Consider the following 19,436-nt stretch of genomic DNA (forward strand, 5'->3'; position numbering starts at 1 on the left):
CCAGGCATGTTGGCTCACACCTGTGATCCCAGCACTTTGGGAGGCTGAGGCAGGTGGACCACTTGAGGTCAGGAGTTTGAGACCAGCCTGGCCAACATGGTGAAACCCCATCTTTACTAAAAATACAAAAATTAACCAGGCGTCACGGTGCATGCCGTAATCCCGGTTACTAGGGAGGCTGAGGCTGAAGAATAACTTGAACCCGGGAGGCGGAGGTTGTGGTGAGCTGAGATTGTGCCACTGCACTCCAGCCTGGGTGACAAAGAGAAACTCCGTCTCAAAAAAAAAAAGGTTGTTATGGGGAGTAAATGTGAGCATTCTAACACTATCAACAGATGAGACCTCACTATTACTGATAAAATGTGTCCCAGGTGGGAGTCGAGATGCCGGAGTTCTAGGTTCCTTGCCCCTCATTTAGCTCTATGGCTGGGTGCAGGCCCCTGACCTCTTCAGCCTTAGGTTCCTTATCTACAAAATGGATTACGAACGTTCCTCTCAGTGTGAAGAGTTCATGATTTTTATGACCCCAAGCCCTTTAAATAATAGTGAAAATCAAAGAAACTGAGCCCAGAAAGGTCAAACCACTTGTCTAAAGCCACACAGCTTTGGGGCAGCAGGATCAGAGTAGACATCCTGCCTCCCAGTGCAGGGTTTTCCTGCCGGAGCCCAGGAGCCTCCCTGTCTACCCAGTGAAATGAGACGCAGGAATTCAAGGGGCAAGAGGGAGAGAGCCCCATTGCCTTGGCTTTGGAGGTCAGGGAGTCCATGCTTCTGAGGTGAGTCGGTCAGCAGCAAAGTCAGCCCTATCAAAACCTCTGTGGACACAGATCCTTCCGGTCTCTCCCTCAACTGTTACTGTATATCCCCAATCATTTTCCCTTGGCAGCTCAATTTGACTTCGGCTTATTGTGTCAGCAACCTTTTTTGTCAGGCAGGTGCTGTCTCCTTAATCTCCTGCTCCTGCAGTCACCTGGGGCAGCCACCCAGCTCCGTCAGGAACTTGCTAGAAGAAACTAGCCATGCCTGGAAAGTCAGGCTCTTCGAGCTCAGCTCTTGCTAATTTCAGCAGCTTGCCTTCTGATATTTTATTCCTCTTTACCTGGAATTCATTTTGGGCCATCTGATTCGTTTAATCTTCACATAAAAGATCAACATACCTTATTTATTTTTTAAAGGACCGATTCTAAGGTGAGCAAACACTTTTACACTCATCAGCTGCTCCTTGGGCAGCCTGGGATCAGTCCAGGTTGCACATTCTCTAACAAGCTTTGTCTCCAAAGCTCAGCATGGAGGCTCTGCTTCAGCCCACTGAGTGAGCGACAGACATGGAGAAGTTTGCTTTTGTGGGCTCATCAGGACAAGACCTTCCTTGGTTCCCCCTTTAAAAGGAATGGCAGTTGTTTTTCCCCGGTTGGGGCAACTTGCATGGTTCTGTGTACACAGCTTGGAGAACAGGGAAGAAAAATCAGAACCCACAGTATCTACTCCTTCTCATCTTGCACCTTTTAGCCAGGAGTATTATTCAAAATATTTTCCTGGTATGGCTTAAGCCCTGACCAACCAAAAAAGACACAAGATGTAAATAACTGGCAAGTCCACACTAATACAAACCGGTAGAATCGCAATGCCATCCGCTATCCTAGGAGCTTTTTATTTACACCCAGCATAATCTAACATTTACTGAGAGAGTTCTGAATGTCAGACACTGTTTTAAATGCTTTCCAGGAGTTAACTCATTCACTTATTATTGAAAACTTTATTAGGTAATGTTTGGGTTGAATTGTGCCCTCCCACCCCAAATTCATATGTTGAAGTCCCAACACCCAGGACCTCAGAATGTGATGTTTTTTGGAAGTAGGGTCATTGCAGATACAATTAGTTGAGATGAGATTATGAGGGTGAGCCCTAATGCAATATGATTGGTGTTCTTATAAAAAGGGGAAATTTGGACATAGATACATGCACGCAGGGGCAGCACCACATGACGATGAAGGCAGAGGTAGACGGTGCTTCTGCAAGCCAGGTAACACTAAGGATGAGCAGCACAGCACCAGAAACCAGGAGACAGGCATGGCACAGATTCTTCCTCACAGTCCCAGAAGAGATCCAACCAGGCTAACGGACACCATGCTTTCAGATTTCTGGCTTCCAGTACTGTGAGACAACGCATTTCTGTTGTTTCAGCCACCCAGTTGTGGTACTTTGTTACGGCAGCCCCAGCAAACTAGTACAGGGGGACAATATAATTATCCCATTTTACATGTGGAAACCGAGGCACAAATTGATTAAGTTCTTCCCCAATGCCCCACAGCTAACACTTGGCAGGCAGTTTGCTCCAGAATGTGCCCTCTTAACTACATTACCAAAAATCATTCTGGCTGGGTACAGTGGCTCACGCCTGTAATCCCAGGCGTGAAGGGGAAGGCAGATGCGAGTGGATCGCTTGAGGTCAAGAGTTCAAGACCAGCCTGGCCAACATGGCAAAACGCTGTCTCTACTAAAGCTACAAAAATTAGATGGGCATAGTGGCAGGTGCCTGTAATCCTAGCTACTCGGGAGGCTGAGGCAGGAGAATCGCTAGAACAGGGGAGGCAGAAGTTGCAGTTAGCCGAGATTGTGAGATTGTGCCACTGCACTCTAGTCTGGGTGACAGAACGAGACTTTGCCTCATTAAAAAAAAAAAAAAAAAGAAGAAGAAGAAGTGCTGCTTTGGCCTAAACAATCAGTTGCTTTTTCTTTGAAATAATTTTTAATTTGAACAGAGTCCTATCATAATCAGAAAAGAATAAGTGTACCCTGTAGGGGTCAATGATCTTTCCCTAGTGAGCCCATCTTGTTCTGCTGCACTGTGCTAGAGCATCTTGACCACTGTGTATCTACTTATAACCAAAGAGGAATCTTCTTTCCAACAGAGGCTCTGGGGAAGAGCCTCACAGCTGGGTCCTTGAACCTGGTGATGAGCAAATACTGTAAGGAAGCTGGTCGGGTTCCAGACACACAGTGAGCTTTTATCAGGAGGAAATATTTACATAATGGGGATTTTACACTACGATGACCAAAACAAAGCCCCTAGAGACACTGACCACACAGAAATGATCCAATTAACAGATGCGTTATTTTCAAGAAGCCTCCCTCCCTGGCCTGCCTTCCCCTTGAACAGGAAGTCTGAGGTGGCCAGGTGTGCAGGGAGAAAGAGGCTTCTGAGGAGCATCATTTCTAGCCTATTCTATTGTAACAGCGTCCTAACTGTTCTCCATGTCATCTCTCTTGTCCCCTCCAAACCGCTCTGCACATTTCAACCAGAACTTTCCTTCTGCCAATGCAGATTTAATCATACATCTCTCCTGCCGACAGACCTTCCATAGTTCTTCTTAGCCTCAGCCTTGTTACCCGGCCTCAAAGTCCATCTTTAGAAATTCTGTTCTGGTTATCACTCAAATAACAGACACCCCAAGAAAACAGATTCTTGTGAGACACAGACACTGTATCTTTCATATAGAAAAGTTTGGATGCAGAGACTTGGCTCTGCCCCCCACCCTGGGTCTCACTTCCCCCTAGGCTGCACCGTTAAGATTTCAGCTAGTTGAATCCCAGTTTTCCAGTGACCATGAGGCTTCCTCAGTGCCTTTGCTCTTGCAGTGGGCTTCTTCTGCCAGGAACATGCTACCCAGAGCCCTTCTCCTTCCATCTCTACCTTCAAGTTCAGGCATCAAGTCCAGAGGGATTCTTCCTAGATCAGCCCATTAGGGTTCCAGGCCCTCTCATGCAGGCCCATGGTTCAAATGTCCCTCAGGACCATGGACTTCATCATGTTTGACATGATCATCATTGGTCCATGTGCCTGTCGTGCCCACATAGTTCTTGGGGACAAGGACTGTGTTTCATTCATCTTTGTATTGTCAAGTCCTACTCTGTTATATAATTGGTGCTCAGTCCCAATGTTGAGAGAATACATGAGTGAACGAACGACACACAGTTCAACATTACAAACAATTAGGGCATGGTTCTATGCTCTGTCATGAGCATCTGTTTTTTAATGTCCCTGGAAATTCAGGGCTCCTTGTGAATGAGTTAGTGGCAACCTCTGCATGCCATCCTCAGCTCTGTGCCCTCCTCTCTCCCCACCTCTTAATTCTCTAAGGGCTCCAGCATATTTAAATGTACTCCAATGTCTATGGCTGAGAAGTACCCACTAGCGTGGGTAGAAAGAAAGCATGTAGGGTAAGATAAAAGGAGCTAAGCCTAAAAAGGTTCTGGAAAGTCAGGGAGAAAAAGTGTGAACAGGAGGAGGAAAGGATTTGAGAGGTGAGAGTCACATTCCCAGACAGAGGAACACAGTTTAGAATTTTCTCTTCTCTTTCTCTCCACTACTACCAAATGCTGGACATTGCCCTGAATATTCAGCACCAGTCCCTTCCATGCATGAAATGAGTGTAAATGAGCAAGAAGATAAGGTGGGAATTCTGTTTTGGTTAGCTCTCAAATAGCAGATGCCCTCAGAAAACAGATTCTTGTGAGACACAGATGCTGTATCTTTCATATAGAAAGTTTTGGATACGGAGAGCTTCATGGTAGGAGCTCTGCTTCTATGTGGGGCCTCTGTGTACAAGAACTGCCCCGAAGACATCCAGGTACAGCAGAAGCAGCCAGATGCTGTTGCATTAGTAAAGGCCGGCTGTCTCCAAGGCTGATGCTGTGCTCAGATTTGAGTGTGGTTTTTTCCTGCTTGCATTTGTAGTTACGTAGAACTCGTTGGGCCACTTCTTGTGGTTTGAAGAGTCTGAGCCCGGCACATTAGGAGCAACAGAATCACCATGGGGCTCTTCTCGCCATGGACATGTCCTTCTTCTTCAGAGATGTCATTTAGGAGACTTCAAAGTGGCAAGGCAGCTATTCCTTGCCCCACCACTGCCCCCATCTCTACCATCTGTGTCTGTCTACAGTGACCCTCAACTCCCCTAGTTATGCAACAGCAGTGGGGAGAAGGAGCAAGATGTATGTCTCTAGATAAGCCCCACATTGAAAAATGCCTTTGAGCAAAGCAGCCCCCAGTTCTTTCCCTTAGGCAAGAAATTCTCAAGAGCTCTCGACCCTTGTACTGACTGGGTAACTCATGTGAGCACAAACACGGGTAGGATATGAACAGATCCAAAGCAAAGCATTCTATCATCTTACTGGGTTCATTCTCTCTCTTCATGTCATCCAGAGAAAGGAAAATGGACACCATGCCTTGGGAGGACTTGATTTTAAGCAGTGATGTTGCACCAAGACACAGGTCTGGCTGATAAGTTCTCTTGCTTGGAGGGCACCACTGAGCTAGTAAATTCTGACTAGCAGGTTCCTATCGGTCCTGCAATCTTTAGGTGAATTGTCAGACCCTCTGGAGAGCTACCCTCTACCATCCAGATTGCTAGCTGCACCCCCCAGGCCGGGTTCTCACATCAGTGAATGGGAGCTACTGCTATTGTTGCACAGATGTTCTCTCCTCCCAAAGGTGAACATCTGGAGGGCACAGATGCCTCATCTTCCTCTCACAGTGATTTGTTAGCACCCAAGTCACCCTGCTTGCTCTTCTTGTTCCATAGAGGTCAGGTGGGCTAATTCTGATGCCTTGTGATTGGGGTGAAAGATGAAGGCATGGAGAGCTGGATTCTTCCTCTGAGGCAAGAATGCGTTTTTTTTTACCTGGCATGTTAGGTTGGCATGCATCTCCTTTGTTTTTCTGCTTCCCTGCAGCATGGCTCTGGTTCTGTCCATGGAGCATCTCCCAAGCCAAGTGGAGTTGGTGGCAAAGTGGCGCATTCCTGGCTCACGAGGTGTGTGTCAGGCAAGCTTGATGCTGCCCTGTGGCATGGAGGGTTCAAATAAGAAACCAGCTCACACCTACCCGAGATGACTGGATCAGGGACTGCTAGGCCATTTGTCTTCTGGTATCTGGGAAAACTTGCTTCTTTAGAAGAGACTTTGAAGGTTTCATTGGTGTAATAAATATTTATTAGATGCCTACAAAGTGCTGGGCTCTCAGGATGAAGGTGACATGGTTCCCGCCCTCATGACCTGATGACACTCTGTCTATAAAATCAGGAAAGGCCTGGTGCAGGTCAGTGAGGGGCTGCCTCTCTCACTGAGCATTGGTTACAAGGCCCTGCCTTACCCCAGGTTAGGCCTCTGTGCGCGTCTCTCTAGCTTGTTTTTCCACTTCTCCAAAACCTTCCTCCTCTTGCTTCTATCTTGTCCTGTGTTCCTTGCAGTTTTCCCTTCATCCACCCTTTCCATTGTTTCTGCCTTCTATCTTGCTGAAAAGTCTGCCCAAATGGATACACAGACTACAATACATCCATACAATGGATTGTTACTCAGTGCTAAAATGGAGAGAAGCCACCAAGCCCTGGAAAGACATGGAGGAACCTTAAAAGTATATTAAGTGAAAGAAGCAGTCAGAAAAGACTCCATTCTGCATGATTCCAACTATATGACATTTCAGAAAAGGCACAAGTATAGAGACAGTAAAAAGATCAGCAGTTGTCAGGGATTTGCAGGAAGGAAGGGAGGGTTATGTTTTAGGGAAGTGAAACTATTCTGTATGATACTGTAATGATAGATACATGTCATACATTTGTTAAAACTCATAGAACCGTACGACCCAAAAAGTAAACCCTAATGTAAACTCTGGACTTGTTAGTCAATAATGGTATATCAACATGGGTTCATCATGATAAACATACCACACAAACATAAGATGTTATTAATAGAAGAAACTCTGTGGGGGAAAACGGGTATATAGGAACTGTCTGTACTTTCTGTTCAATTTTTCTGTAAGCCTAAGACTGCTGCAAAAAATGAAGTTTGTTAAAAAAAAAAATCATCTCAACTCACCCTGATGTCACCCTGGCACAGGCTGTGGCAGCTCTTCAGAGTTCCCTGTCTGGCCTCTCTCTGCCTTCCAGTGTGATCTAGAGACGTTCTCAGCTCCATGCCAATGCAGCCTCCTTGTCTCCCAGTTCACTGCAAGGACTGGTCTGTCATGTGACTGGGCCAGTGTGTTACTGAGCCGCCCCCCTGATCTTTGATCCCACACCTGAATAGCACTGTCTTCCTGGAGCTCCTACGGTCTCAAATGAGCTACGGTGTTGGCCTTTTAAGTTAACACGCTGTCTCCGTGCTCATCTCTTATTCAACATGGCCCTACCCATAAGACCCTTTTTACCACCATTGATACCCCAAACACACCCCACCCCTGCCATTCCCAATTGCGATGAGAAAGATTGAAAGGAGAGAATCAGAACTCCCAGTGAGAAGAGGAAGGGGACCTGAGTATCTCACCTGTCGCCTTTGGGCGGTTGGACACCTCACCCACGCTTCAGGCTGCAGCCTTCCTCATCTTTGTTAGGTGTCTGAGTGGCAAGTTCCGGAGGTAACATCCTCCTCTGCATTTCCTACACTGACAAGGAGAATGCTGTGGCTCTACGCAGTCATCCTTTTACAACCTGGTGAAAGGTACAGCCTACTGTTAATAATTGATCTGCGTATTAAAGAACAGAGTATTTTTGTAGGCAAGGCAGTTCCTTGCTGGAAAATGCAAGGATACATTTTGTTTCAGTTCGTTCCAGGGGCTGGAGCTTCGGGTCAGGTGACAACTTGCTCACATGTGTCTACTGGGTTTGGCTGGGAGTAGAAGGGACAGAGAGAGGACCTCAGTCTTTAACAGGCTCTAAGCAAAAAAGTGAAAAGATTTTGAGTAAAAATATGAATTCTCAAGTTTCCATGAAAAGCAGTCCATCAATTCTTATCAAATATCAACTCTCCTAAAATAAAAAAAAATAAAATAAAATAAAATAAAATAAAATAAAGAGAAATACTGGCAATGATAAAAGGCCAGGAGAATGGTTCATTCTGAAACTGTGTTTAGCAGTCCTGTACTAAACCTGCCTTCCATGAAAGGCCAAGCTGGCAAGTTTGGACTCAATCCTGTAGGCTGTGAAAAGGCAGGGAGGTGACATTAGGCTTTCCAGGCAAGGACGTGACAAATGTGTAAGGTAAGGTAAAAGGAAAGGGAGTGAAGAAGGGAAATAACACGAAGAAAAAGCAAAGGGAGTAAAAAATAGTCCTATTTTATGAAAGGTTCTCATGCATGCACTGTCGGCCTGCTCAGAATCTGGACATCAATAGAGAAGGGGCTTCCAGGAGAGCAGGTGTGTTTTGGGATCCATAAGGCCAACTGAGACTCTTAAAGGAATTCTCCAAAGCCTGACTCCGTCAGCCAGGGGATTAGGAGGAAAATGAATACAGGGGATAGGCTTGGACCTTCAGTGAGCAAAAGCAGGACAAGAAACTTAGCTAGTAGGAACTGCCTCCTCGGGAAGATTGCTCCTGCTGGCATCACCCCTCCTCTGTCTGCCAGGCTGCTATGTGAAGATTGCCATGGGCAGGACAATCCAGTGTGCTTGCAAACTGGGCTAGGTGAAAGCTAATCAGGACCTTCCCCGAAGGAACGGTTCTCAGGAGTGTCTTAATCAGTTCAGACTGCTATAATAAAGTGCTTTAGACTGGGTGGCTTATAAACCACATAACTTAATTTCTCACAGTTCTGGAGGCTGGACGTCTGAGATCAGGTTGCCGGCATGGTCAGGTTCTGGTTAGGGCTCTTTTCTGGGTTACACACTGCTGACTTCCTGTTATAACCTCACATGGTGGGAAGAAGTGAGAGAGCCCTGGGACCCCTTTTGTAAGCGCACTAATCTCATCCATGAAGCCTCCCAAAGGCTCCATTATATTGGAGGTTAGAATTTCAACATGTGAATTTTGAGGGGAGCACAATATTCCGTCCATTTCAGGGTAGAGAGGTGTAGGTTCTTGGAAACCACTTTCTCCTGTCCCCAACTGCTTTTCATTTTATTTTATTTTTAAATCCAAGGTTTAATCCAGTTTGCCGAGGACCTTAGCCATGATGTGGAATCAAAAGTTACAAGTGGGAGAATGGGAAAGTGAGGCCAGCTCCACCCATGTGCTTGGTTATAGGATTTTGGGGAGGTCACAGGCTCATTGGGAGCATCTGAAACTATGATCGTTTTCTGTTTTTGTTTTTCTTTCTCTGAACCTTAATCAACTACAGGGTCAACCCCTTTCCTTCTGGCTGCTCCCTCAGGTCTACCCAAGTGCAGGGCTCCCCCTGGGAGGTTCCCCTCATTGCTGGCTTTGCACAGGTGCCAGCACTCCTCAGCTCAGCTGCTTCCCTCACTCACACCAGTCCTTCCTCCCACCTGTTCGGTCCTTGAGGCTGATGTAGTCATTGATGGACCTACAGGCCTAAGTTTGAGTGGAGACTGAAGATGAACCAATTAACTGGTAGTATCCCCAAGAGAGGACCCTCAGGCTGTGGCTGAGGCCCACTCCACAAGGAAGCCTCCCGCACCAGCAACTGCTGCTCAGAGCGTGCACCTCAGTGCAGTGGCTGACTGCAGCAGATCTCTGAGAGGATGAGGTTCAGGGTTTCCTCCCCACTTGGGTGTGCCACCCTGGATCAGCACCATCCCCTGAGGACATGCCTTGGACATGCAATGGCATGAGGAGAGGTGAGACTGGCAAGCCCAAGGAGCGATGCCCATCCTGGTTAGAGGGAAAACCGCCTCTGATGGCTGCCCTGACAAAGGCAGGGCCGTCCTGGAGTATTGTGGCATGGATGCCGATGGCGCCATTCCTCCAGCCAGCCCAACCCTTCAATCCCTTTTACAATATCTTTCAGCCTCCCTCAGATTCCCCAGTGACAGGGGCAGCATCCTGGGCAGCTCCGTTCTACTTCAGCCATTTGCTAACACTGCTGACACAGTTCATCATCCTTCTGTTGACATCTCAGGGCTGCTCTGGCTGCAATGCTGATGGCAGGAAGACTGAGAAGCCTTGCCCCAGGAAGGCTCCCTTTTCCTACTCCAGCAGTGCTGGCCCTGAGCCCCAGCAGAGTATCGCTTAGCAAAGTCATCTTCCACTTGCCAAAGTAAGCAAATGGAGCACTTTAGAATAACGTGCCCTCGACTCTATGGAGCATTCCCCCAGTTCTGAGTGAAGCCGCAAAGCTGAGCGCCTTCTGTGGTTCCCACGGCGCTGGACACGAGGCGAGCTTCTGAGGATGCCTACAGTAGTCTCTTTTTATTTCATTGAATGGATATTGGCATTTCCAATATCTTCTCTTTGCCTCTCTCTTTCCTCAGATGTAAGAGTCTGAATTCCTGACCTTAGTTTCTTTGCTCTGCTATTTAGCAAACCGGACATTTAATCTTATTTGATCTTATGTGTTGTAGTTTCTGGTTAAGTAGGAGATACCAATCTTCCAAACAGAAAAATATGTAGCTGCTGAAATAAATATATATTTTTTGTTTTGGTTTCCACCACTTGGTCTTTGTTCTCTCTTTTTCTCTCTGCTCCTTTTTCACCACTAGAAAGCACTTAGTGTCTGCCTGGTTTGGGTCATAAAATTGCTCACTTGGACTGTGTTCACAGCAGCTCTGACAGTGTTTCAGCCACATGTCCTCAACTCTCTCTCAGTAAGCTGTTAGCAGATGATCTGCCCACAACGAGAAGCTGAAACCCTCCCCACAGGCAGCTGATTTGCTCTCTGTGAAGCCTTTGCTCTTAAAGGACAACCACAGCACAACCACAGCATGATTAACAACCGCCAAGTTCAAAGGAGCTGAAGATGGATTTCTGGCTCTCCGGATCTGGCTGCTGAGAAAGCAGGGTCCCTTGGCAGGAAGCTCTTGCAGGGCTTCTCCTCCAAAGCAGGAAAGACAAGGGAAAAATGCACAGAAATGCAGTTCTGAGCTTCTCACCCTTGTCAGAAGGTTACAGAGGCTCATGCAGTTCCCAAATCTAGGAGTTCTTCTTAAGCATAAGGAAATGCTGTAGGAGGAATGCAGATCAGCTGAGTGAGAGACGGAATTCGATGCAGGCCCTAGTTCTTTTCTCTCCCTGAGCCAGGCTGTGTAATGCTGTGGACATTTTCAGTTAAGATATTCCAGATGTGGAAGCGGTTAGATTGTGAGACAGACAATACGTCTGATAGAAAAACAAATGCCATTTTCTGAAAGAAACAGCTGTGATCTACTTTATGATGCTATATGGCTAAGAATATTAATAATTCTCACTCTCTCCTGTGATTATGACAGAAATGTTTCCAAGGTGCCATTTTCACAGCTATCAATTTGCCTTAAAGGGAGTGAAATGTAGGAGAAATTCTTTAAAAGTTTTAAAAAACACATCTTTCTTCAAAATTGGAAATTGAAAAAAAAACATCATCTAAAATATATTTCCCCCTTACGTTGTACCTTTTATAGTTCTCTAAATAAAATCTGATTATTAAATGAGTACTACAGTAACCACATAACCTACGTGATATCCCAGATAAAGTGATTATAAATCTGCAGAGAGAGAAAATAATTTGTATATTTCAATTTCCATAACATTTTGTTACTCCCTTATCCTCCATAGATTCCAAATTTGTACCCCAAGGTATCAAAAATTCAAAAAATGTATCTATTATCACAACTAAATAGAAACTCAGGACTGAATGAATATAAGGAAAAAAATGCTCTGATAAACTGTCATAAAGAAAACAGTAGGAACTGGGGTTGATCTCAGTCTTGTCCCCTCCAAAGTGTGGATGTGAGTTTTAGAAAATACAAGATTTCTTTTTTGCCAGCACAGTCCTCCAAGCCTTGAGTGACTCTGATGATTGCCAAGAAAGAAGGGCTAGTACTGGACAAAGTCTCACATTGTAACCAGCTGGTTGTGTAGAGCATGTTCTTTCTGGCATGTCTCACAGAGCCTCTTTTCTTCCTTTGTAAACCAGGGATGAAAATACTTCACAGACTTATCATGTGGTTTAGAAATAATATAGTTAACATGCCTGTCCTATACACCAAGTATCAAAGAGGTAGTTGATAAATGGCAGCTCTCTTGATACCCATGACTTTGGACACAAAAGCCAATCAATTCTATCTTGGCTACACACTGCCCCAGGACCTGCCCTCTGAAAGCCCTGTTTGCTCTAGGATGAGAGAAAGTTGCTAGTCATTCTCAGAATACAAAAACTCCAAGGGCAGAGACTCGATCTACCTGGTTTGTTGACTGACAATTGCTTTGCCAGTGGGAGGGCTTTCGAAATATATATTCTTTGTGAAGGGCACTCTAATTTCACTTAATGTGAAACTGCAAGGAAACAGAGATACTTTTATGGGCGTACTCCCCAAGAACAAGGCTTTTCTTAACCAAGCTGCTTGGCAGCTGAGGAAGGAGTATGGGATTGAAGGAAGAGCCTAGGGTTTCTGGGTATTGATATGAGGTATCAGGACACGAGGGATGTTTCAATGCTGACACTAAGAAGGGTACCATGTCTTTATACAGGGCTTTCCAGGTCAGAGAGACCCTATGTGTGCCTGGCCTCACTAAATCTTCCTCTGTAAGATATCAGGCCAAATAGCACCAGTCCCATTTTATAAATATCCAACAGTTTAAAGAGTTAACAGATTTTCCCAAGATCACAGAGATGAACGGAGGCAAGGTTAGAATTCAAACCCAGATCTTTCCTTTACGGAGTACTTCATCTTCAGATTGTTCATCCTTCTTGCTCAGGACTCTATTCATAAGGCTCTACTTTTTCCTTCCAAGTTTTAATTGTATGGAACTAGCAAATTCTTTGACTTAACATGCAAGTTCTGTGGCAAATTCTGTTTCTACCAAGCTGTGTAACTTTGGGCAAGTCACTTAAGGCCCCTGAACCCTAGCATCTTCATTAAATGGTGACAATAAAGATAGTACTCAAAATTATGAAGATTAGAAGCAATAATACATGTGATTGGTAGTACGGTATATGCACTAGTTCTAGCCTTTGGAGTAACTCCTCCTCCTCCCCCCTAACAATAAATCTTTGATGTTGAAATTCCAACAAATATTGATGTCTAGTAAGGGATCTGAGGGCTATAGCTATTTAAAACATAGTATATTTGTAAAACCACAACATTCAAGTGATGTTGTGAGAGTACATTTATTATTTGTGTGTCCAAGGAAAATGGTATCTTATCCCTTTGGTAAGAAGACAGCCTTAAGGCCTGTTAGGATGTTATGAATATCAATGCATCTAAAGAAACACTTGCAGGACCTGTCTGTCCTGCTCTGACTTCACCCTACATTCTAATGTCTTTTCCATTTTCTCCATGAAGACTTAAAACGAAACAACCAATATTTACCAGGCACATCATAACTCTCTTAGATCTACAGCTATTAACTTGGATAGTAAAGCACAATTGCAACATTTGGAGCAACTCAGAGGCCTCAGTCAAATCCTTTAATATTTTTGCGGATACTTTTAGTTCTCTTCTCTTCTCTTCTCTTCTCTTCTCTTCTCTTCTCTTCTCTTCTCTTCTCTTCTCTTCTCTTCTCTTCTCTTCTCTTTTCTTTTCTTTCCCTTAACAGGGTGAGGCTGCTTGGTTCCAGATATCTGGTCTCAAATTCCAATAAATTGGTAAAGAAAAAAGTATTTGGAGATATGATGGGATGAATTCCTTTTACTCCTTGACCCCAAAACCTCTGTTATCATAGATATTAATTTTTCAGTTTCAGACTTGGCAATTTATCAAACCTATTCTGGAAGGGAATCTTTACTCACCAATACCAACATCAGTAGAATGCAGACAAATGCATAAAGACCTCTAGATAAAGAGAGGCTAAGTGTTGTAGTTAGGGCTAGTGACTCTGCAGCCACATTGTCTGGGATCACCTAACTAGCTGTGTGACCTTGGACAAGTTACTCAAGTTCTTTATGCTTCAGTTTCCTTATCTGTGAGATGGAGATGATAAGAAGAGAACCTATCAATTGCTTCTTATAGGCAACTTACATATTTCCATGGAGAGATCTTTGATCAGATTCAGTGTGGTGTTCACTAGCATTTGGAAGGACAAGTGCAATCTAGCAGAGAAAAAACGACCTTTGAGTCAAGAGACCTGAGTCAAGTCCTCTACCTGATTCACGGATCAAACCATTTAGCACAGTATTCAAGGCTTTTTACAGTTTGACACCAACCTACATTTTCAGCCATGCTTGCTGTCACTTCTTCTCCTTGTGTTTTGCTCATCAGACTATTTGCAATTGCCCAAAATACCAGGGATGTACAACTCACCCTCAGTTCATCTGTACTGTCTCTCATATAATCCCCTCCCTACTCGCTGCCTACTTGTTCATTAACTGCTCCTCATTCTGGCTGTGGCTGCATTTTGGCTGTCTCCTCCACTAGACTGTGCTTAGGGAGAGCAGAGAATACTTACCTTTTCATATTGGTGCCTGGTATACAGCCTGGCACATAGTGGGTGAGCAACAGCTATTTTTAAGTAACTGAGATACTAAATTCGTGTCTTTTAGTGAAGTCTCTTAAGAATGGTGACCATAATATGTCTCCTTTCTACTTTAAAAAATATGTGAGGGCATCTGAAAGTAAAGAAATAATACACTTTATTGTCAGTAATATAATGACTTACTAAAGACATGAACATAATTTAGCCTTAGGCTATTCTTACATTTCTTTGAAAGCCTGGAAAAATGTTCAAGTGGCAATTACTTTATGTGTCCCTGAAAATACCAGTGCAAATTCTTTTGTTAATAGAGTATCTCTCCTCTGACAATCAAATGGGGGCATGTTGCAAAATGACCCCATCATTGGTCTTGTTCTTAGACAGGCTGTAAATCCCTGATGACTTCTCATGGTCAGCTGTGTCTGGGTAAATCTTGTTCCCATAGGACACTGGGGAGAAGAGAATGTCTGAGCTGGCCATTTCCTTCATCTGGTTCTGAAAGGAACACCAATTACCAGGCCACCTTGTTGACACGTTACCTCAAATGCTTTCCTGTTTGAGAACAATTCTTTCAGAAACACTGAGCTGTCCTTTTCTATAGGCAGTAGAGAAGTGGATGGATTCTTATGCCATGGAACTTGGGATCTTGGCAAAATATGGCTGAACTCCTTTAGGTACCTTTAAATATCTGGTTATGCCAGGGGTGATAGTGGCTACAGCAGGTGTCTTGCTCAGCAGAACATTGTGTTGAGTGTGTAATTAGAAAGACTAACTGGATGGAAGAAAAGAGACAAGGAACCAAGATTTCTTGAGCTTTCTATCATGGCCAGGGAAAGATAGTTGGAATTATTACCCTGAATTTGAAATCATCACACAAAGGCAGACATCATTCTTTGTGCCAGAACTTTAGATCCAATGTCATTCTTCTCATCTGTGTTCTGAAGTAGAGGGGTAGAGAAACTTACTTAATGAAACTCCAGTGGTTGGAGGAATACAGATCTGATGGGTCTCTGTGCTCATTGAACAGAGCTTTGCTAGTAACCTGTCAAACATCCATTACAGAGCAATAATTCATAGGAAAGAAGCAAAGCATTAATGAGACTTATTTCTTGAATATGGTTTACTAGTAGCAAAGCTCCCCTTTTCATTTAGTGGGAAAGCATGAGAATTTTGAGCCTTTACCAAAAGCTCAGCATTGCTATACTAAATATTTAGGGTAGGTAGTTGAGCTTTCCCTCATTGAACCCTTCTCTTTGTTTGGTATCCTTCATGTTGCAAATCAAGATTGAGAAAGTCAGATTGATTTTTTGAGGGTCACAGTAGTCACCAAAAAACAAAACAAAAACAAACCCAACAACAAAAGCAATACAGCTCTAATTTTTATTGGTGGTAACAAGAAAAAATCATCGTGAGAGGTACACGTGTGCTTCTTAGAAATATTATTATATGGGGCAGTGTTTTCGTGGTACTTAAAGGAATGTGTATTTCAAAGGCTAATTGTGTGAAACTTTTCTCTCAAAAGATCAGAATATTGTGCCATTGTATTCCAGCCTGGGTGACAACAGCGAAATTTCTGTCTCAAAAAACAAAACAATACAAAACACATCTCTCTCTCTCTCTCTCTCACACACACACACACACACACACACACACACACGAAGATCAGAATGTAATGTTATCTTACGCTTGAGTTGGAAAGTATCCTGGCCTGAGAGTATATAATACTCAAGTGAGAAGATGAGATGTTTAGCTACGTCTTGCATCTTATGATGAGGATGGGGATGGGCCTCTTTCTTAAGGCAGCAGGGCTTTGGGATTTCTAATAAGCAGCAGAGGGTACGTACAGAATGCCTTAAGAGCTGTACTGAAGATTCAGCCTTAGTGTTTGGGTTATTTAGCGTTATTCTTCAAAGACACTCCTACCTTCTCAATCCTATTACCCCAGTGGAATAATGCAATCTAATTCCAGAATCAAAGGATTTCCTGGTAGCCATAAAGAACATAATTCTAAGAAACAGAAAAAAAAATACATTTGTGAGAATCAAAAGATTTTTTTAAAAACCTGGAAAGATCTTCACAAATTCCAAAGACTCAACCCATCAGCCTTACACATGACAATGCTAGCAGTAGAAGAAAGATCTTAACTTACCCACTGCAAAAGATCATGTCTTATGCATCTCTGTATGTTGACTTTCTAGTAAGGCGCCTGATACATCATGGGGTCTCAATAAATATCGACTTGAATTCAAGTGATACTCAAAGATGATAACACCACATCTTTGGAGACATACACTTAATCACCCTTTGAAGACAGTGACACAAATATAACAAGTTTCCTGCCACTCTTCTTCCCCAGGACACTTGGTTATCTGTTAAAGGATTTTCTTGGTGAGAGAGCACTTACAAATGCTAAAGGCTGCCAGAGAGTACATGTTTGAATTTCTGTATGTATGTAAAATAGGGAAACATGTTATTTGTTCACACTAACTTGGACTTTATTAAATGAGAAATTCAGCCGAGATTCACAGGAAAAATATGTAGAATGATAAAAATCTTAAAACCGGAAAGGACTTAAGAAAATGCTAGATTTCTGGGAAGAAGTTCCAATCTTCAACTACGCTAAAAGATAAGAGATTGGCGAGGAGGGAGAAGGATCAGGAGGGAGAAGGAGGGAGAAGGATAATACCACACTCCAAGACCTACAGTTAGTCCATAGCCAGAAACTTGGAAGACATGTTATGACTAACATTACCCATGTCGCTGTAAATCACAATTATTAGCCAATATATTATTTGCTGTTGGCAACAAAACCAAATTGTTGGCTTCTTCAAAGAAAGTAAGGAGACAGTTCATTTTTTGCCTAAAAACTGTTTGGCTATCGCTCTGCCAAATAGAACCATTTCAAACAAGCAGAGCATCCCTTCTATATCTGTATAAAAATCTCAACTCTCAGAAAACAATGAAATTGGATGTTAGAAGACTGAGCAGTGGTGAACCGAATCCTGGAACACACATCTAGCAAGTAAGGACTATGGGGGTTGGGTTGGAAGAAAGAAAAATCCCCTAAAGAAGAACATACCAAAGATGATGACTTTTTATGTTCTCTATTTTGCCTCCAGGAGAATAGGCGATGGAAGAAGGGAAGATCCTATCAGTGCAGAAAACTACATCAGTAGCATTCCTGTTAGAGGCCGATATTGAACTAGGACATGTCATTCTGCCCTCCAGCTGTAGGCCAGAACATTTACAGCCTAGTACATATTGAACAGGTTTAAGAACACATTACATATGCTCAGTGTTCACAAATATTGGGTTTAAGTAGATTGATTTTCATTCCTATATGAGTAATCATGAAAAATAAGTAGCTTCGACAGTGAACAAAATTGTCTAACAAGAAAACTGAAACATCATCTCAATGTCAATGTCAGGAAAGTGTTTCTCATCTTCAACTGAAATAGAAAATACTGTGGAAAAGGACAGGTAGCCATTATGAGATAAAAGTAAGGAAGGAAAAGAGTGCTGGGTTAGATTAAAAGGGGTTGTAGGGGAGCCAGAAATGAATTAATAGTACTAATTTGTCCATTGAAGGTAGTAAGGAGTAAAACTGACACTATAGGAAACAGAATTAAGCACTTCTTGAAATGTAGATGACCTATACTATGAACCCTAAAAGGATAAATGGGATAAAAGGTGGTGGATCTTAAGATGTTAAAACTTAAAAAGTAAAAAATGAGAAATTTATGGTATAAAAAGATAATAGTTATGGACACAGAAACCAGATAACCATAGAACTGCTCAGGAATGTATTGTAAAAGAATTATGTTGCTGAACAGATCACATAATTCACAAAAGAGAAGTCATGCAATATAAAATATTTACTGACAGTAACTTGAATAAAAAATGTTAAATTATTTTTACCAATACTGAAGAAAGGTTGGAAGAAAGTAAAAATGGATTACATTTCCATTGATGGGGTTATTCAAAGATACCATTTTGTTTTGAAGTTGATTAGAAAATTGTATGGTCATGTCTTTGACTTTGCTAAGCATAAGATATGGGTAGAAATGTCTTGGAAACTTTAAGTGTAACCACTTGTAGAAATAAAAAGAAGGGTGATGAGCTTCTAAATTATTGAAAAAAATTAAAAGCAAACCCAAATCATAGTCCATATGGCAAAAGAGAGATCAAACGGAAAAGACAAGAAAGTATGAAAATTATTTTTCTAAAAAAAGAAAGAAGATCAAATTAATATAATTTTGACTGTCATAACTGATGTAAAATTCTAAATGAGAGAAAAATACTTCCATAGTTTCGTAGTCAAATACATTTTAGAAATACTGGGTTAAACTCGGTTGAACTCATGTCTTTATTGCAGATCTCATATTAATATGTTAATATGAATTAAGAATGCCTGGGAGAGAGAATTTTCATTTGTAGCGTTTCCCAAGTTTATTTTATTAGATTCCACATAACACACTTTAAAAAATGTTATGTAAGGGGAATTCTTCTTGAAATTGATATTAAGACAGGATGCTCACTATTATCATTATTATTTAATATTAGAAGTTACGATCAATGCTGTAAGACACCAAATAAAAATTAGATGCAATTATTGGAAAGAGAACAATTATCATTATTTAAAGACACCATGATTATAAACTTTTGTAATTAACCATAAACACTTATAATTAATTATAATCTGCTAAATAATCAGGTAAAAAGTAAATATACATACATTAATATTTATCCTGTAGTCCAGTAATACTAGAAAGATAATGGAAGAAAAATCCGTTCATAACAAAAAGCTAAAATTATAAAAGAAAAAAGAATACCTTATCAAGAAATATGCAGGACCTATAAGAGTAAGACTATAAAGGTTTAAAAAGAAATATAAAAGAATTGAGTAAGTGGGAAAACTTTCAATGCTTCTTCATGGGCTGACTCAATATTAAAAAGAATGTCTGTTCTTCTGATTTAACACATTTCCAATCAAATTACCAATGGGAGATTTTGTGTGGTGTGTGTGTGTGCGCGCGTGTGTGTCTATAGAGAAGTCATGTAATATAAAATATTTACTGACAGAAACTTGAATAAAAACA

General features: G+C 42.4%; 1 protein-coding gene across 3 annotated transcripts in view; it reads right to left on the reverse strand.

Moving 5' to 3' along the window:
• The window catches only part of PRLR (prolactin receptor), a 161,859-nt gene that overhangs the window by 119,627 nt on the left and 22,796 nt on the right, over nucleotides 1-19,436 (reverse strand). Inside the window, exon 2 of one of the 3 annotated variants that reach the window (XM_015139842.3) lies at nucleotides 7,324-7,487. The exons of 1 other annotated variant lie outside the window; for it this stretch is intronic. The gene's annotated coding sequence lies outside the window, so the exon portion shown is untranslated. Of the gene's footprint in view, nucleotides 1-6,876; nucleotides 7,033-7,323; nucleotides 7,488-19,436 lie in introns of those variants that run through there. One more of the 3 variants, XM_015139841.3, reaches the window with a different exon arrangement.

This window comes from Macaca mulatta, chromosome 6 (genome assembly GCF_049350105.2).
Source record: "Macaca mulatta isolate MMU2019108-1 chromosome 6, T2T-MMU8v2.0, whole genome shotgun sequence".
Taxonomy (NCBI): domain Eukaryota; kingdom Metazoa; phylum Chordata; class Mammalia; order Primates; family Cercopithecidae; genus Macaca; species Macaca mulatta.